The sequence below is a fragment of the Tenrec ecaudatus genome, chromosome 1 (assembly GCF_050624435.1).
Source record: "Tenrec ecaudatus isolate mTenEca1 chromosome 1, mTenEca1.hap1, whole genome shotgun sequence".
NCBI classification, from domain to species: domain Eukaryota; kingdom Metazoa; phylum Chordata; class Mammalia; order Afrosoricida; family Tenrecidae; genus Tenrec; species Tenrec ecaudatus.
In genome coordinates, this window is record NC_134530.1 from 318,510,002 (window position 1) to 318,528,968 (window position 18,967).

An 18,967-nucleotide genomic window follows, 5' to 3' on the forward strand; every position below is an offset into this window, starting at 1 on the left:
CTCTAAGTCAAAATCGACTCGTGGGTAGCAGGTTTTTGTTCTTGGTGTGCTTTGTTGTTTTGTTTTTGACCTTATCTAAGGTTGGTTGTCTACTCATGCAAACTAAAACCTCCCAGTCAGTTCAAATCACGGGACCCTATGGAAGAGAGCAGAGCTGCCCCAAAGGGAGAAAACCACCAGGCCGGTCTCTAGTGGGTGACTGGTGGGTTCAAACCACCAATCTTTTGTTCGCAGCCAAGCGCTTAACACCAGGGCTCCTTGCCCAGAAGGTCAAGGTTTATTTTTCCCAAAAGATCTTATCCCCAGAAGAGAAGAAATTATTTATATCTCTCATAAAGTCCTTACTTATACTTTATGACCTAGTGCTCTTATTCTCTCAAAGTTACCTTCTTTGAATGACAGAGTCCCTTCACATCTCCTTGGCCTGAGCCACAAGATCCCTGGAAGCTTCCAGAATCAGTCAAACTCTGGCAATGAGCTCTAGATCGGATGTCACACCCCAGGGATCTGACTCTAGCCTGACAAGTCTGGGATGTCACTGCCCACAAGCCTCTTAGAGTGTACATTTTAAAGAACATTTTAGTAAGAGCTTTACTGTGGAGATCTACATTTCTGCTGCAAGAGGAGAATAAAAAGGGGAGTGCTCTTAGGGATGGGAAAGGGCACCTGTGAGAAAATGTCCAGTGACTGGCCACATCCCAAAAGGCCCTGGGTAGCCAACGAGTCAACTCAAAGCAAAGACAATGTGTTCCAGAAAACCATGTGAGATCATTTTTAGAGTTGCTATCAAGGAGAAAACTGAGCCTTATGTGAAAGAAGGTACAGGAAAATTAAAATGGTTTCACAAAGAGCCTGCAAAGAAAAGTATCATTTTAAAATTATTTCATAGGATGTGATTTAAATATGTATGTATAACATAATGAGAATTACAGATATTTAGAAATTTCATTTTGATCCTTAAAATATATATATTCCAGTTTACCAAAACACTGTAGATTCTCTTCTAATGGGAAAAATAGGAGGATCATCCATATTTACTGCCTACAATAAATGAAAGGGGGAAAAAAACCAGAAGGAAAGATAACTCTATTGATCTATTTGTTTCATCTCCCCCAGCAAGCAGCATAGTATCGTGTAAGTATTTAAATATATCGAGGAACATAACAAAACTGACATCATATAAATAAACTGGTCTAAGTAAAATGTATTATGAGATAAACAGCATGTTTATGGGCCAGATACAAGAGATATTCATTCAATGCAAAAAGCAAAGATGAATTTGCTATACGTCTATCTTTCAAAAATACTTACTTAAATGTCTACATGGGAGTTCTTGTGGGCTAGTGGGTTACACATGGAGCTGCTAACCACAAGGTCCAAAGTTCGAACCCACCAGCTGCTCCAAGGGAAAAATATAAGGCTTTCTACTCCTGTAAAGATGTAAAGTCTGATTGATGGCAACTAATGTACAAATGTGCTTGACACAATGGATGGATGTATGGATTGTGATAAGAGTTGTATGAGCCCCCAATTAAATGGTTTTAAAAAAACCAGACCAAAAGAAAAACAAGATTTAGTCTTAGAAACCCATGGGATAGTTACTTCTACCCTATTCTACGGGGTCACTCTGACACAGGAATCAATTGGATGACAGGGAGTTTAGATTTGAATATAATATAATATAATATAATATAATATAATATAATATAATATAATATAATATATATTTCCCAAAGTGGACACCTATAGTTTATCCTAGATTATGGGCAATAGCACCAAAGATTTTCATTGCCAACGGGGTGCAGATTAATTTTTATTTAATTATTTATACTGAAAAGGAAGCAGATCAGATAAGTTTGGGAATCTATGATCTACAAGTATACACTTTAAAAAAATTATAATGTTGAAGAAAGCTGATGGTGTTCGGCTATCAAAAGGTATAGCATCTGGAGTCTTAAAGGCTTGAAGGTAAACAAGCGGACATCTAACTCAGAAGCAACAAAGTCCACATGGAAGAATCACACCAGTCTGTGCGATCACGAGGTGTTGAAGGGATCAGTTATAAGGCATCATGAGAACAAAAAAATCTTACCATAGTGAATGAGGGGGGGAGTGCAGAGTGGAGACCCAAAGGCCATTTGTCGGCCACTGGAGATCCCCTTGCAGAAGGGTCTAGGGGAGATGAGCCAGTCAAGGTGTGATGAAGCAAAGATGAAAAATACAACTTTCCTCTAGTTCCTAAATGCTTCCTCCCACCCCACCCCCCCCAGCCCCCTTATCATGGTTCCAATTCTACCTTGCAAGTCTGGCTAGACCAGAGGATGGACACTGGTACAGATAGGAATTGGAAACACAGGGAATCCAAGGTGGATGATCCCTTCAGGACCAGGGGTGTGAGTGGAGATACTGGGAGGGTAGAGGAGGAATGGGTTGGAAAGAGGGAACCAATTACAAGGATCTACATGTGACCTCCTCCCTGGGGGACTAACAATAGGAAAGTGGGTGAAGGGAAATGTCAGACAGGGCAAGATATGACAAAATAGCAATTTATAGATTATCAAGGACTCATGAGGGAGCGGGAAGCAAGGAGGGAGGAGAAATAAATGAGGAGCTGATGCCAGGGGCTTAGGTGGAGAGCAAATGTTTTGAGAAGGATGAGGGCAACGAATGTACAAATGTCCTTTACACAATTGATGTATGGATGGATGGTGATAAGAGTTGTATGGGAAAAAAAAGAGAGTTGTATGAACCCCTAATAAAACGATTTAAAGAAAACAAAGAAATGCAGAAAAGGAATAAATAAATAGTGTTTCTAATAATGCATGTCATCATTTTGAATTTCTCCCTTGAAAAATCTGAAAATAAAATTCCTAGTTTCTACGACTATATCATCAGTTGGCATCCTGTCAGAGCTCATTTACATTCATCTACTGGTGGTTTCTGAAGTAATATATAAAAATGAAAGTTACTTATTTGCTTTTCGTTGAGTTGAAATAAACAAGCTAGATAGTAGTTTCTATTCCTAGCAAGCAAATCTAACATAACCAAAGACCCACCAGACTCATAAATGACGCAGTCAGCTTTAACAAGTTAAACCCAATAGTCAAAATTAGTTTTTTTAAATCATTTTACTGGGGGCTCATACAACTCATCACAATCCATACATCCATCCATTGTGTCAAGCACATTTGTACATTTGTTGCCATCATCATTTTCAAAACACTTTCTTTCTACTTGAGCCCTTGGTATCGGCTCCTCACAAAATGAGCTTTCTAATTTGAAATCATGTAATGAAGGACTCTCACCCCCTCTAGAATATAAAGATAGACCTTCTCCTCCAGCACACAAAAATAAGCCTTTAAAATCTAAATGTAATGGAATCAACCATCTATAAACCTAAATTCAATGAAGAAGGAAAATGCTGTACATACATATATATTGAGAGGCAAATGTAGTTCCAAAAATAATAGAACTAACATGAAAGTGTCAACTGATGTTGAATAAAATGCAGTACCACCTATTTACAATCAAAAGGTCTCCAGATTAAAGGGAAGTAAAACAAAAAATCCTGGCAAAGAGAAAAAGGTTTCCAAAAGCACTTATTGCTCAAATTTTCAGTAAGATTATTATATTAGAGGCCCCAGCAAGTCAGAGGAAATTTCCAAGGTAACATTCGTTGTAGTTTCCAAAAAAATACAATAGAAGTTACCTTGGAAATTTTAAACATTCAGTTTGGAAACCAAACTTAAGCCTCAATATAGTATCAGTGCTTCAAAGGCCTGGCACAGACCAAAGCTACGTCAGTTCTAGATATCACCATGAACGGCTCTGTCCTAGAGGACTGCTATGTGCAGGGGCAGTAGATTACTTAATATGAGTCTTCTAACCAAAGCCTCCAATTTCTACCAAAAGATCTTTCCCAAAATGCAAAAGGGACACTGGGGTAAAGCTACTATATACAAGCACTCCAGGGGGGAGGTCCAGGGAGTATGGCAGAGGACCAGACCAAATGCAAGGGTACATATGGTAGCCAACTAAAAGGGAGGGAGGAAGGGAGAGGAAAGGAAAAAAAGAGATGTGTGGTGGGGGAATAGGGCACTGACCCACCCAAGGGGAGGGTATTGTTTGTGTCTCCACAGGGAAAGCGGGAGCAGACTTAAACCCGAATTGAAGCGAATGCAGCCTTCCAGCATGGAGAGGGGAGCCAGTGGAGACTGCTCCTCCCCACCAGAAGAATTGACTTGAGAGGACGACACTGAAGCTGCAGCTCAGCGAGAAGGATGTGTCCTCCAGAGGACCCGTCTATCAAGGCACACAGGAGCAAATGAAGGGGGAGGAAGAGAGAGTGGAGCACATCTTGGCCCACCAGGCCTGGAGGACGATATCCCCGCTCCAAACAGCCAATACACAGAGTGGACCATATGGCTGATCCCACTAGAAGACACACGGCATCCCTCGCTGGCCCAGGGCCCTATGGGAGACAACACGGGAGACTCAGTCTGGGGGCATGCAGCAGAGCAACGGGGGAGCAGAGCAGGGAGCTCCCGAGGGAGTGCAAACCATAGACTTTGGGGCTAGAGCGTGATACCCCATAGGGCCTGATTGGAGGACATGCCTAGAGGTCAAAATCAGACCTTGATCAATTTACAGGTTTTTCTTTCTTTTTATTAAATTAATTTCTTCTTTTCTTCATCATTGGTTTTCTTTGTTGTCATAATCGTTGTGTTTGGGTTGGTTTTTGTTTTTTTTGTCGCTTTGTCTTGCTATGACTTGTTTTTTTGGTGCATATTACTATCTCTGCAGATCTACCTAGGTAAGATGGGCTGGATGAACAGTCTAGAGGAGAAAACAACAGGACCGATGATTCCAGGGGGACGTGGGAGAGGGAGAGGCAGGGGAAAGGAGGTGGTGTTGACCAACCCAGGGACAAGGGAGCAACAAGTTATCTAAAATTAGCGGCAAGGAGGGTGTGAGAGGCCTGGTAGGGATTCAGCAAGGGACTATAACCGAGAGAAATTACTGAAACCCAAGTGAAGGCTGAGCATGAGAGTGGGGCAAGAGGAAAGTAAAAGCAAACAGAGGAAAGAAATAGGAGGCAAAGGGCATTTACAAAGGTCTAAATAAAGGCAGGCACATATGTAAATATATTTATATAGGATGGAGGGGAAATAGATCTACGTGCATATATTTATAGGTATAGTATTAAGGCAGCAGATGGACATTGAACCTCCACTCAAGTACTTACTCAATGCAAGAACACGTTGTTCTATTAAACTGGCATTCCATGATGCACACCTTCCTGACACGATCACTGAAGACAAATGTGTGCATAAGCAAATGTAGTGAAGAAAGCTGATGGTGCCCTGCTATCAAAAGATATAGCATCTGGGGTCTTAAAGGCTTGCAGGTAAACAAGCAGCCACCTACCTCAGAAGCAACAAAGCCCACACAGAAGAAGCACACTAGACTGTGTGACCACAAGGTGTAGAAGGGACCAGGTATCAGACATCAAAGAACAAAAAAGTCATATCAGTGTGTGCCCACCTTCGCAATATGATCACTGATGACAAATGTGTGCATTAGCAAATGTGGTGAAGAAGGCTGGTGGTGCCTGACTATCAAAAGATATAGCATCTGGGGTATTAAAGGCTTGAAGATAAACAAGCGGCCATCTAGCTCAGAAGCAACAAAGCCCACACGGAAGAAGCACACCAGCCTGTGTGACCACGAGGTATCGAAGGGATCAGGCATCAAAGAACAAAAAAAATCATACCATTATAAATGAGGGGGAGTGCAGATTGGAGACCCAAAGCCCCATCTATAGGCAACTGGACACCCCCTTACAGAAGGGTCGCAGGGAGGAGACGAGCCAGTCAGAGTACAGGGTAGCAATGATGAAACAACTTTCCTCTAGTTCCAAAATGCTTCCTCCCCACCCACTATCATGATCCCAATTCTACCTTACAAACCTGGCTAGACCAGAGATGTACAGTGGTACAGACAGGAACTGGAAACACAGAGAATCCAGGACAGTTGATCACTTTAGGATCAGTGATGAGAGTGGCGATACCAGGAGGGTGGAAGGAAGGTTGGGTTGTAAGGGAGAACTGAATATAAAGATCTACATATAACCTCCTCCCTGGGAGATGGACAACATAAAAATGGGAGAGATATCAGACAGTGTGAGATATGACAAAATAGTAAAAATGTACAAATTATCAAGGGTTCATGAGGGAGGAGGAAGCAGGGAGGGAGGGGGATAAATGAGGAGCTGATACCGAGGGCTCAAGTAGAAAGAACATGTTATGAGAACAACGAGGGCCACAAATGTCAAATGTACTTGACACAATGGATGGATGTGCGGATTGTGATGAGAGTTGTAGGAGCCCCCAATAAAGTGATTTTTAAGAAAGAAAAAAGGGATAATCATAAAAAAAAGATCTTTCCCAGCAAGCGTCTGGTAAGAAGATGGGGAGGATACTGATAGCATTCACCTGTGAGTGAATTGTGAGGATTCCTTGGAATGCTATCGTGCTGTGTAAAAAATGAGCCCTCTGAGAAGCAAGAGCGAGCTCTCATCCCCAGCAAGAGCAGAGTGGAGTGTGTCCACTGGACCCGAGTTTGCTGTGCAGCGAGCCTCCTAGATCCAGAAGACAACTATACCAGCAGAGGAGCTGCAGCTGAAGCAGGAGCAGAGCCTGGAGCACAATGGTGAACTTTCCAACCCACGGAGCAGGTGAAGCGGAGTGCTTGGTGCAGGAGGCTAGCTTGTGGAGGAGGCACTTAATCAGGGAGCTGGGTCTGTTGACCCACGGAGCTTGAGCTGAATGCCAGCAGAGGGGCTGGTGTGCTCCTCTGGACACATATCAGCAGACCTGAAAGAACTGTGTAGCATGTCCTGATGAACCACTCTATTCAAAGCTTTTCCCACTGGCGTTACGACTCGTTCACTTCCTTTAATCGTGAGATTTGTCTGTGAGTGCTGTGTAACCACTGCAAGGACATTGGAACCTAGAGGGTGAGAGGGAACATGAAGATGACACACTACGAGTCGGACTTGACTGGATCTCAGAGACTTTGAGATTCTGCCCGATGGCTCGGGGTGCGAGGGTTCAGAAGGATGAAAGCTGGGTATTACCCCCGTGTCCCTTAAAGCACCTAGTTCACTCTAGTTCGCATAGGTAAGGTCCACTCAAGTGGCTACTGATGGGATTCAAAGAGTAATGTGGTTCCTTACTAGAGAAATATAGGCAGCATGTTTTCTGAGTTAGTTTTATAAAACTAAGTATCTTTCAGAGCTGTCGTCTTAAAGCCATCTCTACCAAATACAGAGTACACGGTATCCTTGTTAAAATAAAGCCAATTCTTTCCTAATTACATTACAGTATAATGGAAGTCCCATTTTAAAAAGCAAGTGTGCTCAGAGACAGATGTGGGAGGGGAGGAACAGAGGATGAAATGAAAAAGGCAAAACAAAAGTGGGGGGAGTGGAGGAGGGGCCAGGCGAGGAGAAGGGGAGAGGGTAAGGGAGAGGAGGAGAAATGGAAGGGGGGTAAGGAAAATTCAAGTGTGTATCATTGAAAGGTTTCCATGAATTCACGTATCAAGTTGTGATGATCTGCTGGGCCCAGGGGTGGCTAAGTTCCCAGAGGCTGGACTCGAACCAGCTACCAACCAAAAGGTTGGAGATCTCAGTCTACCCAGAGGCACCATGATAAAAGGCCTAGTGATCTACTGCCCAAAAATCAGCCACTGAAAGGCCTGTGGAGGGAGCACAGTTCTATATGACGCACTTTGATGGTGACATGGGGTCACCATGGGTTGGGATCAACGCAACATCAACGGATTTGTGTTGTGTAATCTGGATTTGTTTTTCTGGGGTTGGAATAGTTAATCATGTGCTATTGGTTTTGTTTGTTTAAAAAGAAAAGAAAAAGGTAGACAAAAATCCCAATGGGGCCAGTTGGCCCATGAGCTTGGGGAAAAGACGCATGGGGTACCGCGCAGTGAGAAAAAGGAGAAGAGCATTATATCCAGAAAGCTCAGCCCACCGCTCAGGAGCTGACAGCCTCAAACAGCCTCTGTTAGAGTGTGGAGAGTGCTTTTGATGGTTAAAAAAAAAGGGGGGGGGCCAGCTCAGCAACTCTGCAGACGCTGCGTGCTGGAGTTCTTGCCCACTTGCGCTACCGACGTCGGCGCCTGTACCTCGCTCCATGGCAGTGCCCGAGACGCGCCCCAACCGCACTATTTATATCAACCATCTCAACGAAAAGATCAAGAAGGATGAGCTGAAGAGGCCCCTGTACGCCATCTTCTCGCAGTTTGCCAGATCCTAGATAGCCTGGTGTCGCGGAGCCTGAAGATGCGGGGCCAAGCCTTTGTCATCTTCAAGGAGGTCAGCAGCACCACCAACGCCCTGCGGTGCATGCAGGGCTTCCCCTTCTACGACAAGCCCATGCGGATCCAGTACGCCAAGACGGACTCGGACATCATTGCCAAGATGAAGGGCACCTTCGGGGAGCGCGACCGCAAGCGGGAGAAGAGGAAGCCCAAGAGCCAGGAGACCCCCTCAGCCAAGAAGGCCGTGCAGGGCGGGGCCGCCGCCCCTGGGGTGGGGGCCGTCCCGGGGCCTGTCCCAGGCATGCCACCCATGACGCAGGCTCCCCGCATCATGCACCACATGCCCGGCCAGCCGCCCTACATGCCTCCCCCCCGGCATGATTCCGCCACCCGGCCTGGCCCCTGGCCAGCTCCCTCCAGGGGCCATTCCTCCACAGCAGCTGATGCCAGGACAGATGCCCCCTGCCCAGCCACTTTCCGAAAACCCGCCGAACCACATCCTGTTCCTCACCAACCTGCCTGAGACCATCGAGCTCATGCTGTCCATGCTGTTTAACCAGTTCCCCGGCTTCAAGGAGGTGCGGCTGGTGCCCGGGCGGCACGACATCGCCTCTGTGGAGTTTGACAACGAGCTGCAGGCAGGGGCCGCCCGCGATGCCCTGCAGGGCTTCAAGATCACCCAGAACAACGCCATGAAGATCTCCTTCGCCAAGAAGTAGCGCCTTTTCCCTCTTGCCTGCCCCTGTCTCTGCTCCTGGGGTGCCCTTTCCCGCCCCGGCTCAAGCCCCTGAAGGTAAGTCCCCCTCGGGGGCCTTCTCGGAGCCACGTGTGAGTGGATGGTCGCCACACAGCATTGTACCCAGAGTCTGTCCCAGACATTGCACCTGATGCTGGTAGGCTAAAATTAAAGTGTTTCTGTGAGGTTTGCTTTTTTAAAAAAAAAAAGGGGGGGGGGGTAAAGCTTTTCTTGAAAGACCAAATAGAACTTTCAAAAAAACCACCCAGAATCATTCTACAAAGGACAAGGACCTGCATCTGAGGAAGAAGCATGGGACCACAGTGACCCCTGCCTCCATCGATGGGATGGTTTCTCGGTCCTTCCTACGCCGTGGCAATCACCAGCTGACACCAGAGGGGACCTGTGCTGAGCTCACTCCAACCAGCAACTGGAATCAGCACTCCAGTCTGCCTGCAGGTCACTCCTACACGTGTTCTTTTCACTCGACTTAATTCTCGGTACCCTCTACCAAGCCGACCTGGTTCTCATCGCAAACTTCTAAATGTTAGGGGCCTCCTGGCTTCTCGGAAGATAATTGAAACCCCAGATGTCAAGTTCACAATGTCAAGGACCTGCTGCAGGTGTGCCCACTCCTCATGAGTCTGGGAGCCATGTGGTAACAGGGCATGTCAAACTAGCACTGACTTGGAGAAGACTGACATGCCCGCAGAGGGGCAGAGGGCAGAGGCCCCAGTGTGGAGGTGTGCTTCTGCGGTAGACTGCAGTTCTTTCTGGGGAAGTGCCTTTGGGTGAAGCTGAATCTCCAAGCTTGGGTAGCAGCCAATGGGCGTGAGCATTTTAAAACAACAGCCCTCCACGATTGTGCGAATATTCCTAAAGCAGTCACCACAGTGCCGGTGCATCTCCACGCACTGCCACAGGGCGCATCTGACTCAAAGCAGCCCCAGCTGCCCCTGCGGGGCTCCACACTGCAGCTCTTCACAGAAGTATAAAGTCCCATGTGTCTTCCAAGGATAGCCTGACGATTCTGAACGGCTGACCCTGGGAAGCTGAAGGGCCAACACATAGCCACTACGGCACCCAGGCTGCAGCTCAAAGCTCAACGCCATGGAGTTGATGCTGACTCGTGGCGACCGTTTAGGGCAGGTCAGAACTGCCCCCATGGGTTCCCGTGACTGCAACTCCGTAATGGAGTAGAAACCCCATCCGGTTTGGCAGGTGGTTTCAAACTGCTGACCTTGCAGGTAGCATAATGACGAAAGAAAGGGGCGGGAGGGGGGTCTTGTTCTTTCACACACCTAAGGAAGGCTGAACAAGTGCTACTTGGACATACAAGCGCTCCTTCGTGCCAGTCAGCGTGAGCGGAGCGGGGCCCTGCCTGCTTGCTTCCCCAGGCTTTAACACTGAGGACGGCTCGCAACCCCCTCCGTGCTGAGGCCTGTGGAAGCCATCAGAATTGGATAACGTGAAAGACAGCTTGACAGCTATCAAGACTTCCACTGAGCATGTCTGCCCAGGAAAACAAAGTAAACAGACCTTCTAAGAACCAATTAAATAAGATAGTGTGTGTACAACACTTAGCACAAGGCCTGGCGCTCGCTCCCCGATGGTGAGCGATGACTATGAATTCGACTCACGACCCTCCTAAAAAGAGCAGTGTCCAGGCTCTCGACTCACAGGTAAAAAGCTGATAGTCAGTGTACGTGTTCTTGTTGTGAAAGGCAAGACGGCCGCGTGCAACAAGATGGATGGGTCCCCGAAGCACGACGTTGCGTGCAAGGAGCCAGATGCATACCAGGGCAAGGGCATGGCTCCATTGACATGGCTCCCGGCCACACCAGGACCAGGACCAGTCCCCTCCGAGGGCAGTCAGACAGGGGCTGGGCAGCAGAGGGAGCCGCCAGTGATTGCAAAGAGACATGAGGATTTCTGCGGCGAAGGAAATAGTCCCAGCTTGTTCGGGTGGCCATTATGCAGGTGTATGAAATGGGAGACATTCTGTGAATGGATCTGAAGAAGATTCATGCACTTAGGACTAGGCGGGGGCAGGGCACGGTGTTAGCAAATTGCACCTCACCTGAAAAGCATGTCTTAAATTAATGGATTAGGAGAATCTCTTTGTAAACAACGACAGTTCAGGCTTGTCATGTATCTTTCGGTGGTTTCGTGGAGGGAAGGTTGGAATGACCGTCCAAGAAACATGGGTCAAAAGCTGAGGCGCTCTGATCCAGGGTAGCTGGCTACAGGTGCCCTTCACCCTTTCTTAAGATAAGGACCCCTCAGCGCACAGTGCTGCCCTCGGCCATCTCTGTGCACCCCATCTCCTCATGGTCTGATCACAGGCTCATTCTCCCGCCTTCCACCTTCTAGTCTGCAGTCTCTGCCTACACGGAGCTACCAAGAGTTAACAACAAAAAGACTATGAATACTCAATCGAATCCACACTGTCTTTATTAAAGAGACCGGCAGATGTGTGCGCAGACTTGTACATGCAGCGGCTCTACAGGCTTTTATGTTTAATTCAATATGCTTGCAACCGAGCGGCGAAGTCCTATGGAACTAAGGGTGAGACAGGGAAATTGTTCTGCTGCACAGACTCCTGTGGTAAGAGAGGGCTACTAAGGAGAGGGCTGTGCCGATTGATTCCCTCGCTCACGCACCAGCCCAGCGAGGGTCCTGTCCTGGCAACGCAAAGAGGAAGCGCAGCCTGGTTAGAGGTGACAGACACCCAAACAGATGGCAACGCTACATGGGTGGCGGGTGGACAATACACCGAGGCCTGGAGTAATACTGTGAGAGGCAGAGGGGGCCCGCTTTGCAGGTTGAAGCTTTCTTGGACTCGACAGGCAGAAAGGGCTCATGAACACCGCTCCCTCCTCCGACCCCCATGCACAGACCACGCCGACCTGTCCGGAATGCTTCATTTCTACAGCCAGGACAGGCGGGCTTCGTTGCTGACCATGACCTTTTTCTTGTCCTCTGTGGAACAGTCCACAATAAGAAAGGCTGATGTTCTCCCAGAGTAGTGCCTGTGGGCTTTGGAAGGCTTGGCCGCTTTCTCCCACATCGGAGAGCTCAGCGTGGTGGCAGGTTAGCTCACCAGAAATGCAGGACACAAAAACCAACCTCACTGCCACCAAGTCGGCGCCGACTCACAGTGAGTTCTACTCAAGGAAGGGCTGCCCCTGCGGGTCCCGAGACTGCAACTGTTTATGGGAGTAGAAAGCCCTGTCTCGGTCCCTGTCACGGTTTTGAACTGGTGACCTTAAGGATTACAGCCCACCACATCATCACTATGCCATCAGGGTTCCCGGAAATGAGGGGCAGCAGGGAGTGAAGCCAGGCTGGGGAGTCCTCTTGGGATGGTTGTGTCTCACCAGGACTGTGACAGTACACGGCTGCAATAAGATGAAAACTACCGGACAGGTAGAACATAATTCCAGCTCCCTACACCCAGGGGGCAGAAATTTAGACTGTATACCACCGCCATGAAAGAACAGGGCATCACATCCAACGCACTGCATTCCGCTGACCCTTTTTCTCAGCACTACGCCTCGCCGCGAACAGGGGAAGACAAGCCTGGGCCACAGAGAAGCCTGCAGCCCAGTGAGAGGAGTCAGCAAGACAGGGCACCTCTAGGGTCAGGTAAACGGTCAGGTTCTATAACAGGGAACCCCACAGACAACGCTGCCCGGCAGGCACAGCCAGCTCCCAATACCAGGTATTCGGGAACAGCCGGCACAATGCAACCATTACCATCTCCACTGGCACCCCAGCAAGTGGGGTACCCAGAAATATGATGCACTGGTCCCACAAAATGCCATGAGTGCTGAAGTGACAAGTTCACAACTGATACACCAAAACAACACCCCCACCCCCACCACAACTGATACACCAAAACAACACCCCCACCCCCACCACAACTGATATACCAAAACAACAACACCCCCACCGCCGCCCCTGCCAATTGAGTGCAAACTTGATGGGAGCATGCTACCTATCTTTCTCACAGAACAGTGGTGGCCTTGAACCACAGACCTTGCAATTAATAGTCCAATGCTGATCCAGCAGTGCTACCAGACTCCTGCCTCCTACCACTTCGTTTGACCATCCTTTGTGCATAGGAGGCGCCCCGGGGGCGTCGCCCTTCTGTGTTGGGCTGCTGCCGGCAAGGGGGGCAGCTGTGAGACCCCAGAAGCTCTGCGGGAGAAAGACCAGGTGGCTCTCTTCTCTGCTCCTGGGAAGAGGTCCAGCCTCAGAAACCAACAGGGGCAGTTCTACCTTGTCCTGTCAGGTCACCTGTGAGTCACAATTGATTCAATGGCAGGGAGTTGTTTGGTTGTACTCAGACCACATATTCAAGAGTAAATTTTACCATGTTTAATTCCACAGATAAGTGATCACACATCAGCTTTCTGGCACATCCCCTTAATTTAAAAAAAAAAAAAGTTGACTAAACTCTGGAATGCCTTTGAAAATTCAAGGTAGTGCTATTGTGTTGAAATAATATCTATTCAGTCGTATCAATTAAATGAAAATGGGTTCTGGGGACGTGCTGGAGTCTTTATAGAAGGTAACTGCTAATTGGAATCAACTCACAAGCAGTGCGTTTTGGTCACCTCAGTTACTTACTGTTCTTTAGCTGTTCTCTGAGCCACTGAAAGGTATGTGTTTCAATCTGTTTTTGACATCTTCATCGAACCCACCTGAAAAATAAGACCCTGTTCGATACAGTGTAAAATGTGCATGTATGTGTGCAAATTGGAGACATTTTTAAGATGGTTATTTTCGTAACTGACTTCGTTCTGTCCTCCTCCACTGCTGGGGTTATACGCTGTCACAATGCCGCTCTTACCCATCTCCTTCTCGCTGCACTTGAGAGTTTGAAGGTAAGGGGCAAGACAGCTGCGCGATGTTCTGATAAGAGTATGTTGCCATGGAAATGCCTGGCTTTCTCCTTATGAAGCACCATGACCTTACCACAAATGAAAGAAGGCAAAGATGATTTCCGAGGATTCGAGTCAGGGCAAAATTAATAGCTAGGGAAAAAATAATAATAAAAGATCCCCAAAGTAAAGAGGCAATCTGGAAAATACTGCGAATGTCAAGTGCTGAGCTGCAATCTCTTCCCAGGGCTTTGAGAAGCCATCCCCTGCAAACATCAGACAGGAAAAGGTGTGCTGTTAATGTACAGAGAAGCAAATGGAACTTGAAGCTAGCACAGGACAGGCGCTGTTCTGATCGACAATGAGAAAAATCCTATGACTTTCTGTAGGAATATTATTAAATTAAATTCATATTTTGTAATGTCTCTCCTAAAAGAGCTCCTCTGCTCTGTGTCTCTATGTGTGTTTCTCTCTCTCTCTCTCTCTCTTTTTTTTTTTTTTGCGGTGCTCTGTTTATACAGCTTATCCCTTATCACACTGACAAAACTGGGAACCACAGCAGATGGTCCCCCCAGACATCATTCTAACAGGTTTTTTGTGCAAACAAAAGATAAAGAAGGCTAGAGCAATGATTTACTGATATCTGAAGTTGAAAAGTGACAAAACACAAACTGCTTTTCTTCTGACTGTTTGAACTGTTTATCCTTTAAACTACTAAGTAAGAGAGATATGGCCAAAATTAAATACGATTTCAGAACTACAAAACAAACACCCAGCTTTAACAGCCATTAAGTTCTGTCTTTGAGCTTCCAGAATGTTCTGAATCTTTTTTCTTTGTGCATTCACCACCACTCCCTTTGTACCAGCGGAAGAAATACCTGTGAATGATGCCTTGTATATCCTATTTAGTTGCTATATTGTAAAATACACTTCTCAATTGAATTTTTTTTTTTAAGCAGAGAAGACGAATTTGAAAATTCTCAAGTACTTTTCCCAAGAGGAATTTAGAGAAGAATGAATTAACTGAACCACTCTGGAGGCTGGGGTGTCAAGCTCATGCCTAGCCTAGTTAATACAAAACCAAATGGAAACGGTCCCCCAAATTACTCGCCCTTCGAGAATATGGGGTGTATACACCATAAAACAAAAGGCCCCGCATGGCACTCTAATTGCAAAGTATACTGTTTGTATGGGTCTACCTGAAACTGCAGAGAGCACCCCAAATGATCATAGAGCATCCACTGACAAGCATCTGAAATAAACTGCCCAGACATCAAGCAAAACTACTCCAGACAGACCCGCAGGGCTCTGTTAATGTGGGTCATGGTTGTCAGACCATAGCAAACAAACATGGTGACCCTTGATAAAAATTAACCTTGATTACATGTAATCAGGCACATATTTTGCCCTCAGTCACCAGTCCCCTGAAGTCAGCTCATGAAACTGCAAGAAGTGGACAGCACAATTGGCAGTGGACTACTTTGCATTACAGAAAATGTCTGCCCGGTCCTGCTTCCTAACCATGGAGCTGGGTGGGGTGGCTTCCATCCAAACAGCCCAAGCAAGCCCCTCTTGGGGCTCTGGAGGACCTGAGCTAGAAGTTCCTCAGCTGTCTGAGGAAGGCACTTAGTCTACACAGAGTCTGCAGAGATGCAAAGGTTCTAGCAAGAGCTCCCTGGGCACGCATTCCAGCTAACCTCCCTAATCTGGTCGAGGGAGAATGCGACTCCGGTTCTTTGTGGAGAAATTTGAAAAGTGAATGAAAATCAGACCAGTGAAAATAAGCCCCGACATACAATCTCTTCTGTATTTCCTTTTGGTAGAAAATCACTCCCAAAGCCTCTCACTGGGAAAAGAAGCTGTGAACATGCTTATTTTCTAAATCATCCAAATAGAAACATTTTTTTAAATCATTTTATTAGGGGCTCGTACAACTCGTATCACAATCCATGCATACATCCTTTGTGTCAATCACATTTGTACATTTGTTGTCATCATCATTCTCAAAACATTTGCTGTCTACTTGAGCCCTTGGTATCAGCTCCTCATTTTTCCCCTCCCCAAATAGAAACTTGGTATGAAACCCGCAATTGGGGAGGACAGACTTCTCCACGCAACAGGAAAAGGAAAGATGTTCCTATAGGGTCTACTTTAGACCGTGGGCCCACAGCTAGTTAATTCGGAAGGTGGCAGCACAAGGAGAGTCAAGCCAGCACTGTGAACCTGAACCAGTAGGAACCAGTTAGTAAGGCTGCCTTCCACAGTCACGCGGCAGATATTTAAAATTACACCATCCAGCAGAGGCAGGACCAAGGGGGAGACAGTACCTGAACCCATGACTACTGAAGCGCGGTAAGATTTAGAATGAATTTGGAAACATTACACACAGGGCATCTAGCGTTCCCGTGGAACGGTGCACGCCTTATGGAAATGAACCTTTGGACCTACTGTTCTTTAGTATGGAAGGGGTTGCCCAGATTCAAGCAAAATCCAGGGGTAAGTCACATATGTTTTATTCCTAACACGCATTCTGACATTAGCAATACCCAAGATTCAAAAGACTACACATGTACATTCAGTAGACTCTAATAATCATTATTTTGCATTCTCTACCCTAAACCAAGCATCCTATATATTTCTGAACAGAAAATAAACTCTGTCCATACAGAAGAATGTCAATTTCACTCTAGCAGCAAAAATATGGCATTGGTTTTAACTCTCAGGGAAAATAGAAAGCATTATGTTAATGCAAGAGATATAATTTAAAATAAATGCAGCATATTTTTCTCTAGACACATATTAGGTTCACTTCCATCTGCCATCTTTTTTAGAACACAAAAATCTCCCTAGCCAAAATATGTTTGCTAATAAATATAACTTGAGATTATTTTTTCCTTTGAACTTAAACAGTGAAAGTGTTGTGAAAACTGTCTTCTTTGCATACGGCGCCAATCACTTACTTCTCTCATTACGGTCACCACGCACATATCCTTAATACGGAAATAATCAACAATGACAAGAATGTAAAATAACAACAAGGCTGAACCCCTCAGTGGGGCTTTTCATCGGAAAAGGCAGATGTGACATTTACACTGTATATCTATACATACAGATGGATGCAGTGAGCAGGAAGCATACACGGTGAGTTGTGAAACATGCTCCCTAAAGTCCTAAGCTTACTGAATGCCAGCAGATTAGTAGGAGACGGTGGACAAGCTAATCCAAGACTTGAGTGCTAATATAATTTCCTCGTTTACTACATCTACCCTGCATTTTTTTTAACCAGTAAAAGGAAATTTAGAAAGCAGCATGCTGAGAAACAAGGAAAAGCCTTCCTCACAACAATATCGTTTCTTCGTGTTGTTGGCCGGCTGCCTTGGGAGCCAATTCTGTTCGTAGTGACCCCACGCCCCTGCCATCGAGTCAGGGCCAAGGCTTAGCAAGCCTGTCTCCCTGCCACTGAGTTGATTCCGACTCATAGCAACCCAATAGGACAGGGTAGGGCTGCCCCTGTGAGTTTCCAAGACTGTGGGGAGAGGAGAGCGCCCAACGAATCTACTGGACCTGTGACGATTTGTTGGGGACCCTCCTTGCCCCACACCAAGACTGTAACCTTTATGGGAATGGGAAGCCCCACAGACAGGGTAAAATTGCCCCATAGCATTTTCAAGGTTACAATCTTTATGGAAGGAGTGTTGGTGGCTAAAGAGTTAAAACGCTTCCACTGTTAACCCAAAGGTTCATTGGCACCCACCACCCGCTCCAGGGGACAAAGATCAGCTGATCCCACAAAGATGAAAGCCTGGGGAGCCCTGTGGGACAGCGATCCTCTGTCCTGTCAAGTCACTAGGAGTTGGAATGAGCTCCACAGCAAGGGGCTTCGGAAGGAGGCAGCTGCATCTCACAGAGCAGCTGGTGGATTCAAACCACCAACCTCAGGGTGAGCAGCTAAGATCACTGCACTACCAGGGCCCCTCTCTTTGTTCCATAGCTAAAAGTACACACTCCTTCTGGCCTAGGCTTTTACCCAAGCCATTTTCATCCACTCCATGCACATGTGACAGCTGGACACTGAATACAGGAGACCAAAGAAGCATCGAGGCATTTGAATTACGGTGCGGGCCAAGAATACTGAAACTACCATGACCTGCTGAAAGGACAAACAAATCCGTCTTGGGGGAAGTACAGTCAGCATGCTCCTTAGAAGCAAGGTGGTGAAACTTTGTCTCATGTACTTTAGACATATTGTCGAGAGAGACCAGTGCCTGGAAAGGGGCGTTCTGATTGGTAAAGCAGAGGGGCAGCGAAGAAGAGGAAGGGCTTGCTGAAAGGAGGTGGCACCGTGGCTGCGACATGGGCACAAACAGAAGAGCTATTTTGAGGATGGTACAGGGCCAGGCGGCATTTCTTTCATTCTGTTGTCCACAGGCCTGGACCAACTCTAAGGCCCCTAACAACAAACAACAGCATGGTCTTAAATCTGCTAAGAGGAGGACAACCATAGTTCACACGCACCAGCTGAGCTACATAAGAAAGACGAGGCTATGCGCAGCAGCAGCAGAGCCCTAATCTCGGGTCGCTATGAGGTAGCATCAATGACAGTGGGTGCAGTTTCAAAAAGAGCCCTGGTGGTACCGTGGGTTAAGCATTCGGGCTGCCAACCCAGGTGGTCATCAGTTCAGACCCATAGTCACTCCGAGGCGGGGGAGTAAAATCAGCCCCCATAAAGACGTGCCACCTCCGAAAGCCTAAGGGGCAGTTCTGCTCTAGGCTGCACTGTGAGTCAGAATTGACACGGTGGCAGTGAGTGTTTTCAGAGTTTCAAAAATCTCTGAGCGTTTGCACGGAAATAAAAGAATGAGCTCAATGGAAACATCGAAAAATAATATGATCAAACTCCGGCTACTGCCTTGCCAGGCAGAAGAGCATCTGGAAACATATGGAAGTGGTGTGATTTTATTTAAAATATGCGAAAGCTAAATTCTAAAACAATTCCTTTTGT

At 46.7% G+C, this 18,967-nt stretch overlaps 1 protein-coding gene and 1 pseudogene across 2 annotated transcripts in view; one reads left to right on the plus strand and one right to left on the minus strand.

Annotated features, from left to right (window-relative positions):
• The window catches only part of CDKAL1 (CDKAL1 threonylcarbamoyladenosine tRNA methylthiotransferase), a 770,441-nt gene that overhangs the window by 711,500 nt on the left and 39,974 nt on the right, over window positions 1-18,967 (minus strand). The window lies entirely within an intron of this gene.
• On the plus strand, window positions 8,169-9,285 carry LOC142437656 (U1 small nuclear ribonucleoprotein A pseudogene; annotated as a pseudogene).